This window comes from Elaeis guineensis, chromosome 3, assembly GCF_000442705.2.
Source record: "Elaeis guineensis isolate ETL-2024a chromosome 3, EG11, whole genome shotgun sequence".
Lineage (NCBI taxonomy): Eukaryota > Viridiplantae > Streptophyta > Magnoliopsida > Arecales > Arecaceae > Elaeis > Elaeis guineensis.
Genome location: NC_025995.2, coordinates 49,606,020 through 49,613,088, shown reverse-complemented (window position 1 = coordinate 49,613,088; position 7,069 = coordinate 49,606,020).

Genomic DNA, 7,069 nt, shown 5'->3' with positions numbered 1-7,069 from the left:
TCACATCTCTTCACACATCAATTAGTTTAAAATTTGTAAATAAAACCATCTTAAATTTGTAAATAAAACCGCAAGCGCACGGTGTGCAGAGTAGCACGACCAGCGAGTACGGGTCGATCCCACAGAGACTTGGTTTAAAAATATTTTCAAATCTATGCTCAAGTGAGCTTTAACAAAAATTGAAAGTCGAAAGTTGTTTGCTAAGACAATAAGACTAAGGATCTAGGTTTTGAATCCACTAGATCTAGATTAGGGAATCTACCTAAATTTCTTATGATCCTAAGACTACTCCTCTTGTCTTCCCAACATAGATTATAAGGGACTAAGCCAACGATAATCCATCAAGATTCTTTACAGGGGATAAACTAGATCCCTTAGGATTTCTCCTCCATGCACTGAATCAAGCATGAACTATGAAGGGACTCTGACCCAACTGTAGTTCTTCAAAAATTCTTGGCAAAAGAGGAAGAAAAAGAAACCCTAAGAAAAAGAAAGAACCTATGTAAAATCCCTACTCATGATCTAGCTTCATCGCAAACCCTAGAAGGGATGCTTAGCTAGACATGATCTAAATCTACTTGCAAAATTAAATGCAGAAAAATAAACTACCCTAATTTCATAAATTAACTATCCTAATTGCATAAATTTAAACTGCATAATTTAAACTAACCTAATTGCATAAAATTAAATTGCATAAATTAAACTATCCTAATTGCAAGAAAAATAAATTGCATAATGTAAAGAGATGAAATTGCATAAAAATAAGATTTTATATATAAAAAAAATTATTACAAAAACCTCAAAGCTCGAGGCTTGAAAAGAGAGCTAAAAACCCCACTATCTAGGGTTACAAGCTTGATCAAGGAAGAATACATAAAACAAGGGCCTTGGGGGCTTTTTATAGGCATTTGGGGGTTATAAGGTTTTCAAAACTTTCGATGTGGACTAAGAGTTTTAGAGAGTTTTAGGGGGTTTATGGTGCGCCGATGGTCCATGTCCACGCGCCTGTGCTGTGGACCAGCGCTAATCAGATCACCAAATCAGTTGATTTTGATCAATTTTGATCTGATTTGACTCGGGTTGACCAATTGAGTCTTCTTTCTCATTCTTCAATTCTGGTCAATTTAACTCCGTTTGCATAAAATTTGCGCCGTTGGAATCCTCTTTCTTGTTCTTTCTATTGATGATCTCTTCTTCTACAAAATATAATAACAAGTATCAATTTTAATAAAGTTAGATAATTTAGATATTAATGATACTTTTATGTCAATTGTGACATAAATCACACCCCCAACTAATCATTGCTAGTCCCTTAGCAATGTACCAAAATAAGATCATAATTCAAAAAGATCCTTCCTTTGCAAATTAATTAAGATCGAAATTCAGAAGTTTTCTAGTATTACTAAGTAATGAGCTTCGAATTAGAATCGGTAGTCGGTCTACTTAGAAGCTTTCTTAGAGTACACTTAAAGTTTTATAGCACTAGTGTGAGTGATAACTAACTTAGTATTTCAGTATTAACTTGTACAGGCCAATATATCATTTTTCATAACTTAGTTCGATTAATTTTCTATACACCCCAGATTAAACAAAGAACTAAGGTAGCTTTCACACTGTTTTTTTTTTTTTTTTTTTTTTTTTTTTTTTTTGCTGAGCATCCTGGCCTTCCCACCACCGTTTGACGCGAATCTCAACACTTGACTTAGGTGAAGAGACCCGGTTACTAGGCTTAGGGCAATCCACATTTACTCTGTGTTTTGCATTTTATTTCAGGCAGGTAGCTCTTTCCTTAAATTCAAATTTCTTCAATTGGGGTGTAGAGAAAATTATCTAATTTAAATAATACTCAAATCCTTAATTGACCTTACAATTAACACCTACTTTACCTTGTTAGTGTGCATGTGCAATTGGAAGTGCTAATAGTCTTTAAATGACCTAAGCCACCAAGAGTCTAACCAGCTAATCTTCTCCGTGACTCACTACATTAGCAAATACTTTCTAACTTACTCTTATTTCTTTTATAGATTAATTTATTTCATATATATATATATATATATATATTTATTTATTTATTTATTTTTTTTTACATAATATATTAAATGCAAGAAATAACTCATAGTGGAAGGAAAAGGAAATGATAACACCTGATTTTGTTCAAGCTCTCCCCCCAACTTGACCGACATTGTCCCCAATGGAGTTTATCTAATTTAATTAAGCAAACTGAAAACAAAGAAAGCATTAGAAATTAAATAAGCTGGGTTGCCTCCCAGAAGCGCTAAGTTTTATGTCTTCAGCCAGACCAAACCTCGAAGCAACTTAATCAGAATAAGTTGGTTCATAAAGAACCATGGCATCTTCAATAGTCTTGACAGGTAATTCCAAGAATGGTTTTAATCGTTGACCATTAACTTTAAAGATAACACCATTACTTGGGTTTTCAATCTCAACAGCTCCGTGTGAAAAGACTTCCTTTACTAAAAATGGTCCTGTCCATCTAGACCTAAGCTTTCCTGGAAACAGATGTAATCTAGAGTTATATAAGAGTACCTTTTGTCCGATATTGAAAGTTTTTCTCATAATTGATTGATCATGAAATGCTTTGGTTCGTTCCTTGTATATCTTTGCATTTTCATAGGCTTCATTTCTAAGTTCTTCTAATTCATTCAACTGAAGCTTTCTATGGTTTCCAGCGTCGTTCAAATTTGTATTTAGTTGTTTGATGGCCCACATGGCTTTGTGTTCTATCTCAATAGGCAAGTGACATGGTTTACCAAACACAATCCTATAAGGAGACATTCCTAGATTGGTCTTGAAAGCGGTTCGGTATGCCCAAAGTGCATCAATTAATTTCAAAGACCAATCCTTTCTATTGGCACTAACAGTTTTTTCCAGAATTTGTTTGATTTGTCGGTTTGACACTTCAACTTGTCCACTAGTTTGAGGATGATATGGTGTGGTCAATTTGTGGGTGACATTATACTTTTTCATCAATGTTGCAAAAGGTCGGTTACAAAAATGGGTTCCCCGATCACTAATGATTGCCCTAGGAATACCGAAACGGGAGAGAATATTTTCTTTAAGAAACTTAATGACCATTTTGCTATCGGGTGTTCTACATGCAATTGCTTCTACCCACTTTGAAACATAATCAACTGCTACTAGAATATATTTATTTCCAAAGGAATTTGGAAATGGTCCCATGAAATCGATTCCCCAAACATCAAAAACTTCAACTACCAAGATTGGGTTGAGTGGCATCATGTGTCGCTTGGTGATTCGACCCATTTTCTGACATTGAGCACAACTTTTACAATATTCATAAGCATCCTTAAACAAATTGGGCCAATAAAAACTACATTGGAGAACCTTAGCAGCAGTTTTCTTAGACGCGAAGTGACCCCCACATGCTTGATCATGACAAAAAGATAAAATATTCATGACTTCATTATCTGGGATACACCTTCTAATAATTTGATCAGGACATTGTTTAAAAAGATAAGGATCATCCCAAATGAAATACTTCACTTGGGCAAAGAATTTATATTTATCCTGCTTAGTCCAATGAGAAGGTATCTTGCCTATGGCTAAATAATTTACAATATCAGCAAACCAAGGTTCAGTAGACACAGACATGAGTTGCTTATCTGGAAAAGATTCATTGATGGGTGGCTCACTAGATGGTGCAACTGGAATTCGGGACAAATGATCTGCTACAACGTTCTCAGTGCCTTTCTTGTCCCTAATTTCTAGGTCAAATTCTTGAAGGAGCAAAATCCATCTGATTAAACGTGCCTTGGCATCCTTCTTTGCTAGGAGATGTCTAATGGCTGAGTGATCGGTGTAAACAATGGTGTGGGTCCCAACCAAATAAGATCTAATTTTCTCTAAAGCAAAGACAACGGCAAGGAACTCCTTCTCAGTTGTGGTGTAGTTAAGCTGCGCATCATTTAAGGTTTTACTTGCATAATATATCACTCTAGGCAGCTTATTTATTCGTTGACCTAAGATTGCGCCCACAACATGATCGGACGCATCACACATTAATTCAAATGGTTCAGACCAGACAGAGGATGAATGATTGGAGCTGATACAAGTGCATTTTTTAGAAATTCAAAGGATTCCAAGCACTCATGAGTAAATTCAAATTTGGTATCCTTTGCCAAAAGATTAGTCAGTGGACGTGCTACTTTGCTAAAGTTGGCAATAAACCTTCTATAGAATCCAGCATGACCTAAAAATGAACGTATTTCTTTCACAGATTTAGGTGGTGGAAGACTTGCAATTAGATCTATTTTAGCCTTGTCCACTTCAATCCCCTTTTAGAAATGACATGGCCAAGAACTATTCCCTGTTTGACCATAAACTGACATTTTTCCCAGTTGAGAACTAGGTGCTTCTCCTTACATCATTCTAGAACTAATTGCAGGTGATTCAGACACTCGGAGAAGGTTAGACCAAAAACAGAAAAGTCATCCATAAAAATTTTAGAAATCGTTCTATCATATCTGAAAACATGCTGATCATGCATCTCTGAAAGGTTGCCGGTGCATTACATAGTCCAAAGGGCATTCGTCTATAGGCAAAAGTACCAAATGGACAGGTGAATGTAGTCTTTTCTTGATCTTCAGCGGCTATGGGGATCTGGTTGTAACCGGAGTATCCATCAAGAAAACAGTAAAACTCTTGTCCGGCTAGTCTTTCCAACATTTGATCAATAAATGGAAAAGGAAAGTGATCTTTCCTTGTCGCAGCATTCAACTTCTATAGTCTATACAGACCCTCCATCCTGTTTGGGTCCTAGTTGGGATAAGTTCGTTGCATCATTTTGGACCACTGTTACCCCAGATTTCTTGGGTACTACTTGAACTGGGCTTACCCAAGAGCTATCAGAAATAGGATAAATTATTCCACTATCTAGGAGTTTCAGAATCTCCTTTTTAACTACATCCTTCATAACTGGATTAAGCCTTCTTTGGGCTTCTCTTGTTGGTTTAGCCTCTTCCTCTAAGTATATTCTATGTTGAACTATAGAAGGGCTTATTCCTTTGATATCTGCTATGGTCCAACCTATTGCTTCCTGATTTGCTTTTAGAACTGACACTAACTCCTCCTCTTGCTTGGGATCTAGGTCTGATGCAATAATTACAGGCAAAGTTTCTTTGGGTCCTAGATATGCATACTTGAGATGTTCTGGGAGGGGTTTCAGTTCTAAAATGGGTGCTTCCTCTATCGATGGTTTAGGTGATGGTTTCACCATCTCAATGATTGGTTCAGTAGGAAGTGTCGATTCTTGATTAATCTGATTTTCTTTAAGTATTTCATTGACATCCTCAGACTCATGGATTAACCAGGGGTTAGACTCTAGGTCGACTTCATCATCACTAATGTCAATGGATTCATAAATACCATCTTGGACTACATTGACATCAGCATGAGAAGAGGATTCCTGTTCTAAGTTAAAAACATTAAGCTCAATGGTCATATTCCCAAAGGATAACTTCATTAGACCATTTCGACAATTGATTTCAGCATTGGCCGTAGCTAAGAATGGTCTTCCTAAAATGACAGGTATATGTCCTTTAGGATTCACAACTGGCTCAGTCTCTAAAACAATAAAATCTACAGGAAAAATGAAATTTTCAACCTTTATCAGAACATCCTCGACCATTCCCTTAGGGATCCTGAGAGATCTATCGGCTAACTGTAATGTGATCCCAGTAGGTTGAAGTTTTTCTAATCCTAGTTGTTCATACACCGAATATGGAAGGATATTCACACTAGCTCCTAGATCTAGCAAGGCCTTTTTTATATTGGTTTCTCCAATAACACAAGAAATTGTTGGAGCTCCAGGGTCCTTATATTTAATTGGCTCATGGCTAGATAGGTATGAACTGACACTTGCAGCCAAAAATGCTTTCTTTGGTACATTAGTGGTCCTTTTCCTAGTGCAGAGATCTTTTAAAAATTTGGCATAAGTTGAACCTGATGGATTATATCTAAAAGAGGAATATTAACTTGGACTTGTTTAAATACCTCTAAAATTTTGTCTAAATGTTCAGATTTATTGGATTTCAGTCTGTTTGGAAAAGGAGCTCTAGGACTTTTAAGTACTGGACTAGGTGAATTTTCAGTTTCTGGTGCTTGAGGTTGAAAGGTAGTAGTTTTAGAAGGTGACTCGGCAGATGAGTCATCTATATCATCAAGTGCAACTACCTTATTGTCTATTTGTTTTCCTGATCTTAAGGTATGAATGGCATTTACACCATTAACTTGGTTTCCTTGTTGGGGTCGTGGACCATTTTGGTTCCTAGGATTTGGCTCAGGTTGGCTAGGTAACCTACCATGTTCTCGTTCACTAATGGTCGAAGCCAGCTGACTTACTTGCATTTTCAGACGGGCTATAGCTTGGGTGTTATTATTTATGAGTTGACCCGTGGTTTGCATAAAGCTGGTATGTGTCTTCATCATGGCTTCTAGGCTTTTCTCTAAAGAGGTAATTTTCTTGTCATTATCATGGAAGCCTGGCGGGTTGTTCATTACTGGGTTGGACCTTAGATTTTGCTGATTGAAATTTGGATTGCCTACATTAGGATTCTGGGACCATGAGAAATTCGGGTGATTCCTCCAACCTGGGTTATATGTGGGTGCATAAGGATTGTTCAATGGTCCTTGATAGGTGGCATTCACCTGTGCACACTCATTCGAGTAGGAACATTCTTCTAAGACATGGTCTGGTGCATTGCACCCTTTACACATGGGTGCAGATATTTGATTTACATTGGCTGGTCTCTGTAATTCTAAGGCTTCCAATCTACGTGTTAAGGTTGCAATCTTGGCCTCTGATGCTAGGATTGGTTGAATTTGATGCATTCCTCCTCTTGAAGGTGTAGCTTTATCAGGTTCCCTAGTTGTTTCCCACTGTAAATTTTTCTCGGCTAGGTCTTCTAAGAATTGCCAAGCTTCAGTAGTTTCTTTGTCCATAAATTGGCCTTGGCACATGGACTCTAGCATGGTTCTTGAGTTTGAATCTAACCCCTCATAGATGATCTGGCATAGTCTCCAAGTTTCT